Source organism: Macaca nemestrina, chromosome 1, assembly GCF_043159975.1.
Source record: "Macaca nemestrina isolate mMacNem1 chromosome 1, mMacNem.hap1, whole genome shotgun sequence".
Lineage (NCBI taxonomy): Eukaryota > Metazoa > Chordata > Mammalia > Primates > Cercopithecidae > Macaca > Macaca nemestrina.
The window spans coordinates 116298164-116309172 of record NC_092125.1 but is presented as its reverse complement, the minus strand read 5'-3'; the positions used below and the strand labels follow the sequence as shown (position 1 = coordinate 116309172).

Genomic DNA, 11009 nt, shown 5'->3' with positions numbered 1-11009 from the left:
CTGTGTATTGTATTGAAGGAAGAAAGGAAGAGAAAATGGTTTCTTCTTGATTCTCGCCATCTCCTACTGCCCAATGGTCAAGATTTACCCCGTGCAGAAATCATTCTGCTGCATCTTGAGTGGTATCACCGGGTACTCAGAGGCTGCCAGAAAGCTAAGTTCAAGTTTCATGGTGAATCATTTGATTCAAGTTCCAGAAGTGAAACTGAGACTTGGTGCAAATAAGGCTTAGTATGTGAGATGTGAAAACTACGCTTGGGGACCTTGGCAGAGTGCCAGCAGTTTGGGGCGGGTGATGGTGCCATCAGGGTGGCAGGCAATCAAGGGGCTCTGAGAAGGGACACAAGGTCTAAGTCTCATAGGCTCCTGAAACAGCTTTTCTCTCCACAGAGCTAACTGACCTGCCTAAGATTAACCTACACTTTGGCCTTCTGAGAACTCTTCTCTAATCAATGAACTAACTAACCAGATTCAAAATTATTTCAATAAAAAATTAAAGGAAAAATGAACCACTTATCCAATCAAGATAGGATAGACTACACTGTGGTAACAAACAACCCCCAAAAAATGACTTCACACAGCAAAAGTTGATTTTTACTCAGGCAACATCCATTGAGTTTCGGGGTGACTTCCAGAGCAACTGTCCTCCACGAGCTTCGTCCACCATCCAGGCTGTGGAGGCTCCATCTGAGCTCATGGTCTCCTTGGTGAGTGTGGCAGGAGAAGGGGGGGCTGGGGAATCATGTGCCTGCTCAGAAAAGCCTCCTCCCAGAAGTGACACAGGCTGCTTTGGCTCAGAGCATAGCTCAAAGATAGTCCCGTGTCTCTAACTTCCAAGGAGTGTGAAAGCATAATCTTCCTTTCGTGTGGAGGAGGAGGAGACCCCTACAAACACAAGTAATGTTTTCCTGAAACATTTTTTTAGAAATAGGATTTATGTTGAGAAGATAAATTTAATCACTAAAATATTATCTTCTTCATTCTTCTTATTCTTCCTCATGTTTCTATTTTGTACACATAAGTGTATTCAGCTTAAGTATAAATGTCAGGAAGACTTAAATTTATTTTCTGTGATATTACCATCATTTTGGAACTATCCTAATGAGAAGTCCTGTGTTTGATTTTACTTACAGAACATTTTGATAGAGTCAGTGACATTGAAATTGGCTTAGAACAAATAGGTTGTTTTAGAACTGAAAAAGACCCTAGCATTTCACTCTTACAAAAATATGTTTTCAGAAACATCTGGAGAAATCTATACTGTCAAAGTACGCGTTTGCTTTCAACATATCAGTCACTACCCCTGCTGGCACTGCGTCAGTGTCATTGTTCTGTCCTTTCCTCTGCCTCAGCCCTAACACAGACCCTCATCATCTCTCCCTGGGCCAGCTAGTTGCCTTTTGATGGTCTCTTTGCCTCTCCAGTACCCATCCGACCCATGTCCCATGCTGAGGCCACAAGTCTGATCTATATTCAGTCTGTGGTTTTAAAATTTAGACATTGTCCTATTTTCTCACTATTTCCTAAGTGTGTTTTGTTTCTCTTCCACTACTGAAAGCTTCTGGGGACGAGAACCATTTCATAAATCGTTGCATGTTGTCTTCCCCCCTCCTTTCCTCCCTCTTCCAGCACCTGGTCCTGAACACTGTGTGTTCACAGTGCACTCAATAAATACTTGTTGAATTCTCTAAACCATACTAATTATTCATTCAGCTCAAGTCCCTGTGTCTGTGTAGAATGATGGATTTCCAGACACAAGGACTGAGGGTCAATTCAAAATCTCTCGAGAGCCTATTGGCTTCATGGTTGCGCACCACCTTCTCCTTTCACACTGGTAAACAGAGGGCGCAGGATTACGCCGCCCCACACTCCTAAGCAGCTGCCCCGCATTTTGTGCCATCCCTACAATTAGTCCTAGTGGCGCCACAAAAATAAACCCATTTTTTTCCCCAAATTCTGTCAACAAAAGGGCCAATGAGTGTCAAATTAATGACTCATTGAAAGTCCACTGCATCCTGTTTCTGACTTCTTGGAGGAAGTAGACCCCAAGATTTCCGAGAACACTCTTGATAATTTCTCCACTAAGCACTCCTTTCAGATGCTTACGAGAGCAACAGTGTCTCCATTATTATAAGCCTGAGACTCAAAGACATCCTGGAGTGTGATATCTGAGTATTGTCAATCTGTTTCTAGTTCTAAGTGCAAATGGTGACAGTTTGGAGTCGTGCCATAGGCCTCACCTTTTTGCCTGTTCTTCTGTAATGGGATCTTGCAGGTACAAACAAGAAAGATGTATTACATAACAGGAGAAGATGTTTCTAATTGTTGAGATCAATTTTAACACTCCATCAAATAAACTGGCAAAATAACAGTGCCATGTGTACTGAGAGTACAATAAGTAAAAGAAAAAACTACGCAAGTCATAGCACATACAAATGGCTGATGCTAAAACACGTTCAATGAACCACTGTGCCCAGCAGGGACAAGCATGAACATCTAAGAAGGTGCCAGAATCTTCCAAGTGTTGGGTAATTCCATACAAATTGTCCTGATCATGGTGTAAACCGTGGATTATTCAGAATTCTTTATAATGCTGTGGACTGAGTTCCAAATTTTAGTTTCCAAAAGCGAAATTTGAGACAGGATGTATGTACAAATAACTTAAATGAGACAAGAAATCATTTTGCGGAAGCTGATAAGGACATCCTTTCAGGGGATGTGGAGGCTGGAAGTGAAGGCTCAGACCTGTAATTTCAGCACTTTGGGAGACCAATGCAGGAGGATCACTTGGGCCCAGGAGTTTGAGACCAGCCTGGGCAACACAGTGAGACAACGTCTCTATAAAAAATAAAAAATTACCTGGGCGCAGTGGCGAGTGCCTGCAGTACTTGCTACTTGGGAGGATGAGGTGGGTGGGGAGATCGCCCGAGCGCAGCAAGTTGAAGCTACAGTGAGCCGTCATCACATCAGTGCACTCAAACCCAGGCGACAGAGCAAGACCCTGCCTCCAAAAAAAAAAAAAAAGAGGGAAAAAAAAGAGAGATCCCTTTAGCTAAATATGTCTGCACTAGGATTGTGCAAGCTTGCATATTTTACTAATATTGTAATAAATTCAATAAAATCATTGTGGCAACACATAGCAATGATGCTACCAGACTAACAACAGCAGCTACTGTCAGAGATAAAACTGAAACGTGAAATCAATATGAAAACCAAAGTTAGATTTACTGTTTTAAAACTGAATATGCCTCTATCAGAAACAAGAAGTTACATGAAACTTTGTAAAATGTCATGAATCAAAATATCCTAATATAAAACCTTACTAGATAACTGGTAAGTATTTTTTTTCCAAATGGTGGAGATTTATTATGAGAAGTCCATTTATTCATACTCTCCACATAGAATGCTAACCAATTAAGGAATGACAGCAGTTATTAGAGTTTGCTAATGATTCAACTTTGAAACAGAAGACACTCTACGATTCCCTTTTTGAGACTCTAGAGTAGTTAATAAGAGTATTGTTAGATTTTAAAGCAAGCTATCTTTTTAAAACACGCGTTTTGTTAACTTCTATTCATCATAATTAGGATTTTCTCAATGTTATACCTTCAAAACCAAACACAGAAACCAACTGACTAACATAAGACTCAAACTTATCCATAACCTCTGACTTAAAGTTATTGTGCTCATCGAAACAGCCTCATTTTTGACTGATAGACTTAATAATAAATAAATGGCATACCCTTGAAATAACAAACTTAAACCAGTAAAACATTAGGGAATCTGTGCAAGATTTTAGAGTTGATAAAATTTATTTATTGCTAAGAAAAAAATGTTAAAACCAGTGGAATAAACTGTAGTTATGAAGTCTTTGGGGTTCTAGAATTCTAGGATATCATCATGGTAGGCGGGGCACTCTCTCTGTGTGTAAATAATTGCAATTAATTGTAATACGCAGAGTTCTAAAACTGCATGATAAAATGACATTTGCTTTAGCTAGGACACTGTTGAATTCAGTACAATTCTGTATTCAGGACAATTCTATTCAATTCTATTCTGTTCAGTACAATTTTGTACTCAGGACAATTCTATGATATAGTAAACAGCCTTCTAGGACTAGTTGGAGAGTGAACCGTAAGTTACAGGGCCAAGGATGTGTCTTCAGTTACCAGTGAACAATAACTGAGCAAACAGGCTCCCTAATTTTGTATACAATTATTCATGGAAGCTGCAATGCAGGCATAGTGAGGAAAGGTGAAACTAGGGGAATCATTCTTCAGCCTTCAGCCCCGGAGGGTGTCACTATGAACGAAAGCAAACCAAAGGCATATCTATGGAGTAGAGCCACTGGGAGTCACCCACTGGGGAACCCATTCAATGCTGATTACACTGATGTGGTTTCTCTTGGTAAGGTACCCATCAAAGGGTTTTTACCCAGAGCCGGGGAAGCTGCATGGCTTCTTGCCGACAATCACGCATGAAGAGTAGCAGGAATTTCTATGTGGCTAAGACAAAGTACATGAAGAAATGCTTAAAAACTGCTTGGAGTAGAACACAATTTACTTTAATGCAAAATCAGTGCCCAGGAAGCTGAGTGAGATGTAAAGGCTGAAGTCTAAAAGGGAGAAAACTCAATAGGCAAAAATCACTAAATGACTTTGACAAAATCATTTCCTAAGCACCACTTTGGTATATAACATGTTTTAAACTTTTCATTACTCTGCCAGGAGCGGTGGCTCATGACTGTAATCCCAGCACTTTGGAGGCCGAGGCAGGTGATCACCAGGTCAGGAGTTTGAAACCAGCCTGGCCAACGTGGTGAAATCCCATCTCTACTAAAAAAAAATACAAAAATTAGTTATGCGTGGTGGCGTGGGCCTGTAATCCCAGCTACTTGGGAGGCTGAGGCAGGTGAATTGTTTGAACCCGGTAGGTAGAGGTTGCAGTGAGCCGAGATCGTGCCACTGCACTCCAGTCTGGGCAACAGAGCAAGACTTGGTCTCAGAAAAAGTAAATAAATAAATAAAAATAAACTGTGCATTACTCCTAAGGAAAAGTAAGTCTGAGAGTCCCCTTTTCTTGGCCAGTGTCACATGAAGAGTAAAGCAACCCCTGTGAGATTTGAACTCAGAACTTATGACTGATGGCAAGTCCAGGCAAGGGTCTTTCCAGCTCACTCAGCAATTTTCTGATACATTGTAAGGAAATTTACAAAGACTTTCAATGCCTGTGTGGAAAACCTTTGAGTACCTGCTGAATGTCAATACTCTGGGCAAGGCCTGAGACTGCCATCCTTGGAATGACCTACTTTGCAAGGTTGGCCATTGGTTGGCATCTGGGAATTTGAATTGTAAACAGTTCCCCAGACTGATATAAAACTTTTCTTAAATGACAAGAGTGGCTCACTGTGCCTAAACTGTTTGCTATGCTGAACACCTGATTTTCTTCTGGGAGTCTGGAATTTTCCTATGTGTTAGGCATAGACTGTCTACATGACCAGCCTCCAGTAAACAGCCTTGAACACTGGGTCTCTAATGTGCGTCCCTAGTAGACAACATTTCACATGTGTTGTTACAAGTCACTGCTGGAGGAATTAGATGTCCCTCGTGTGACTCCACTGGGAGACTCTCGGAAGATCATGCTCGCTTTCCTCTGAACTTTGCTCCTTTTCCGTCTGCTGATTTTACTTTTCATCCTTTTGCTGTAATAAATGATAGCATGAGTACAACTATATGCTGCGTCTTCCTAGCAAATCACCAAACCTAGGGGTAGTCTCGGGGGCCGCCAGTACGCCTTAAAAACAGCAAATATAATAGCGATGAATTTCAAATCATTGATATTTTCTTTCATATTTAATTGTTGATTCACATAATACTTGCAAAGGGTATTAAAATTCAGCAAGTACTCAAAGATTTACAATAAAAAAGGATAGCCTCTTGTTTATCTCTTCCCCATACCTTCAATTTCACTCCCTAGAAAGAACCATGTTCATGTCTTTTATACACTTCTTCTGATATTTATATTATCTATATTGATGCATATGCTTTTACTTAAAGTTTTGACATTATTTATCATGTTTCTACTATAAAAAATGAGGATTTAACTATTTTACAACCAGTCCCCCAACATACCCATGTGACCTTTTCTCTTCCTCCATTCTCATACAGTGGTTTTTGGCATGATTTTTGGTTAAGCAAATATTCAGTGTTTACATTATTTTGCCCACCTACTCTTCACAGCTGAGCCACAAAATGTACAGTGATTAATTTCCTTTCTTAAGTTACTTTTTAAAATGTCCTGAAGATAATTGTTTTATATTTGTATTTGTTCTGTCACCAACTCTTCCTCTAAACTCTATCAAACTTTTAAAATTTCTCTCAGTGACATGAACACAGAAGGTAATTTATCATATTCTTTTCTTTCTTTTAAGATATACCTTTAGAGTTCTCTGACTCGTCTGCTGTAAATGTGTCATCCTGGGAATATCTCTGCTTTACTTCTGTGTTGAATGCCTTGTTTTATAGCTCTCATATTTTGCCATTTCTTCATTTGATGGAGTACATCCTCTAATGGCCTCCTAGAAATGTTATAAGGGAGTGAAATGTTTGAGACTTGCATGTCTAGGAATGTATTTATGCTACAAACCTTACACTTGATTGACAGTTTGGCTGAGTGTACGATTCCAGTTTACCAATCATTTCTCCTCAGAATTGTGAAGACATTCCTTCACTTTACTCTAGATTCTGAGCTTGTTGCTTATAAGCCTATAGGATTTCTGATTTTAGGATCTTCTCTTTTTCCAACTGTAAAATTTCACAATGATGTGCCTTGGTGTTATTGTTCTGCGAACTCAAAAAGTCCTTTTCAGTTGGGAGACTCAGATCTCTCAGGTCAAGATTTTCTTGTATTACTTTCTTGAAAAATTTACTATTCCATTTTATCTGTTAACTTTTTCTAAAATGCCTACTAGTGTAACGTTTTACTTCTTGCATTGATCCTCTAAGTTTTGTATTTTTTTCTGCTTTTTTTCATATCTTGATCTTTTTGGTTACTTTCTGAAGATTTCTTCCACATTTTCCAATATTCTGTTGAATTTTTATTTCATTGTATTTTTACATTTCCAATAGTATTTTTTAATTTTTTGAATGTTTATTTTATATTTTTCTGTTTTTGTCTTATGGATATAACATCTTCTGACGTCTCACATGATACTAAGCCCAGGATATTCACCCTGCTCCGCTTCTCTGTTACTAAAATTTTGTTACTAAAACTGTCTTTCATGGTGAACACTTTACTCAGATCCCTTGGGATTCTTAGTTATCCATTTATATTTATCAACAATATATTTATCAAGGAACTAAATAGCTGATTGTGTGCACAGATGGAGCTTGCTATCCAATGGGCTTCACTGCAGTGCTATAAGGTAGGAGCCTGGCCATTTTGCCGGGGAGCCTCAAAGTGTCAGGTCTTTTCTCTTGGTTTCTCCATAGAGGAATCCTTCTGCCCGGGAGATATAATTCTGGATGCGAATGTTCTGAGAACTGAGAAAGGAAGGAGACTGGATGTCACCTTTAAATACAAACTTTTTTACTCGGTCCCCATTTTCAAACTTTTGTACTATATCAAACACATTCTATTAACAAAGCCTAACACTGAACCAATCAGCAAAGGAAAAATCCTCACAGGATCCAGCTCCAGTATAAACAGATAACCGACACATTCACCCTTCCTTGGTTTGGTATCTCTGAGTCTGGAGCCTCTTTGTCAGTTTCTTAAGCATAAATTTTTGTTTCCTAGTGGGGTGAAGGAAGGGACCTGGGGTCTGATTGCTATTTATACAGGCTGTGAATTGATGCTCCTCTTTTTTCTCCACCTCTTACCCCTAACTTTCTGGTGCCTCTAACCTGTGAGTGTCTATGAGGCTCACTTGAGCAAACTGGCTTCCCATTACAGCTTTCCCCATTGCACAGGGAGTTTCCTCCACGCTGCTATATCATTCAGCATTTGTCTATCCGCTTTAAGACTTCCAAGCTTTTGTTGACATCCTCCTTCTAGGGTCATCTTTTCTCGTGTTTTCTTTGTTCTTGTGGATTTGTGACTTTTACAAAAATTGCCATTTTATTGGAGTTCCAGATGGGATAAAGATAACTATTCCTTCAATTCCCCATGTTTAACCTACGAATCTTTTACTGAAAGTTTAAGAATTTATTCGTAAATTAAAGAAAACTAGTTTGATTAAGCCATGATTAATAACAAATCATTTTGAGTTTGGAAGGTATTTAATTTACTTCCATGGGTACAGACTTCTTCAAATCTTACTCTATAACTAGCAAAGATCGGTCCAAGAAACATAAGCATCAAAATCGACTTATGGTATTTGTTGAAAATGCAAAAACATGAGCTTACCCTAGACTGTATGCATCAGACTCTTTGGGGATTGGGCTAAGTGCTCTGCATCTTAAACACATTTCTCAGATGATTAACAACTCTGAAGTTTGAGAACCACTATTCCATTTTGTACTATTAATAAGTGATAGAATTTTTTGATATGGCATTTTGGTGAAAAACTACATTTTATTTGGAAAAGAACCCCCAAAAACGACTCTCAAGTAATGTCTTATTTGTAGTTTTTTTTACCCATATCTTGCTAAGCCTCACTTATTGGCCAAAACCACTGTAATAGAAAGCAACATCAGTCATCTGTTGTTTGCTACCTGAAACTTAAGGAAAGAGTCTCAGAATTCCAGCTCCACAGATTAAGACACATGAAAGTGACAACAAATGTCACTGCCTCCATTAGACTGGGGGTGAAAATGAATTCGTGTTCCAAGGCCTTGATGAGCTAAACTAATTATGCAAAGTGAAACCCTCCATTAGTCTTTTGTTCCAGTCCTAGTCTCTAGCTGACTGTGAAGTGGGAAATCAACCTTCATGGGTTCCAGGAAGGCCTGAAGAAGGTAACAGCAACCTTCTCCGCCTCAGCCTCTGGGCCTTCGCCACACAGCAGCAGGTTTTGTTTTGTGGCAAAATATTTTGTACTCAAGATTATTACTTTTTGTTCTTAAATAGTATCATTAATGTTCTTTCTGCTTATAAAATTAAAACATGCTGACTGATGAAAAATTAGAAAACTGAGAAAAAATGAGAAGAAAGTAAAATTTACCCAAATCCCAGAGATAGCCAGCATTAACATGTTAATGCATTCCCTTCTAGTCCTATTTCTGCACATCCGTGTTTTAACATAGTTAAGAACTTTGAGGTCGTTGTATACCCTGCTTTTTTTTCCACTTCTCATTTTGTGAGCCTGTCTCCACATACAGTTCTTTGTCTACATATTTAAAGGTTGTATAGCTACCCATTCATTTGGCCACTCCCCAACTGCTGGATATTCAAGTTGTTTCCAACTTTTTGCTGTTACAAATACCATGATATTCAGTTTTTTATATAAATTTTGGCCCACATTTCTAGCTCTTTCCTAAGGATACATTCCTGGAGGCTATGAATATTGTAAGGCTCTTGATAGAAGCTGTTACACTATTTTCCAGAAAAGTTCTTTCAAGACACACTTTTCTACCAGCAACAAAAGAGTGTGTTCCTCTCATTACAGTTTCAACAGCTCTAGATATTATAAATTTTTTACCAAAATAACAACTTTAGATTATTTTAAAAATCAGTATTCTCAAAAGACATAATAAAAGACACTAGTCCCCTGGCCTACTATGCTCTGCCCTCCTGTTCACAGCCCAGGTGCCACTACTCTTAATGTTTTTAGCTATTATTTTAGGTATTTATAATAATATGTTTATTTCATAATTTCAAAATTTTAGACATTATCTATTCATTTACTGCTGCAAAAGATTAGGGTTTAGCTAATTTACACCAACTCCACCCTTCCTCACTTTTTCTTCTCACGTCCTCCCAATAAACTTCTATCATTGTGTTTAAGCAAAGCAATAATAAATCTACAATTACTAATATAACAATAATATCTTTGTTATAATTACTATTAATATATTTGTTGATATGTTATAATTGACAAAATAATAATTGTTGTAACTGCACAAACATTATTCCACACAGACCCACGTTGTATATTAATATGATGCATTGACTTTCCTGTCTCTTTTTCTTTAGGCTGGCATTTTAAATTGCGCTTTTCTTCCTGCATTGTCTTCCTTATAGTTCACATTTGGCACCATTACATCAAGTATTCTTTTGAGTCTCCCATTTTCTTAAAGATCTTCCTGCCACAGTTCTTCATATTCATGTTTTAAGACAGACCAGGAATCAAATTATTATCTAAACAGACTTCTAATTAATCTAATTTTTAATTCTCTGACTCTGCTTTTTGGTGCCGGAAGTTTCTGAGCCTAGAGGTTCTGCGAGTCACGCAGCTATCATCCGGTCTGCACTCTACGGTGGCTCTGTGGGCACATCAAGCTGTGGTTTCTTCCAGCCTACTCCATCGAACACCACTTTGCAAGAATTTTGTTGAAATTTCTCACTCTCAGCCCATATCCCAGTGATTCTCAACTCGTGGTGCATTTGTCCCCCAGGGAACATCTGGCATACTGCAGAAAATTTTTGGTTACCACAACTGAGTTGGGATTGCTACTGGTATCTAGTGGGTAAAGTCCGGGGATGCCGCTAAGCGTCCTGTGATACACAAGACTGCTTTCAACAACAAATAATTATCATTTCAGTGGCTTCTCAGGATAAAGAAAAGGTTAACATGTGTATTCAAATTGACATCTTTTTAGGCTGGAGTGCAATGACAAGATCTCGGCTCACTGCAACCTCCTCCTCCCGGGTTCAAGTGATTCTCCTGCCTCAGCTTCCCGAGTAGCTGGGATTATCGGCGCCCACCACAACGCCCGGCTAATTTTGTGTGTATGTGTGTGTGTGTGTGTGTATGTGTGTGTTTTTAGTAGAGACGGGGTTTCACCATGCTGGCCCGGCTGGTCTCAAACTGCCGACCTCAGGCGGATCCGCCTTGGTCTCCCAATGTG

At 39.0% G+C, this 11009-nt stretch overlaps 1 long non-coding RNA gene across 1 annotated transcript; it reads right to left on the bottom strand.

Moving 5' to 3' along the window:
- Positions 1-586: 586 nt before the first annotated feature.
- On the bottom strand, positions 587-7563 carry LOC112426170 (uncharacterized). Its single transcript, XR_011609105.1, has 3 exons — positions 6437-7563; positions 2860-3001; positions 587-885 (listed from the first exon to the last, which is right to left on the bottom strand). It is a non-coding gene; the product is annotated as an uncharacterized lncRNA (long non-coding RNA).
- Positions 7564-11009: the final 3446 nt, after the last annotated feature.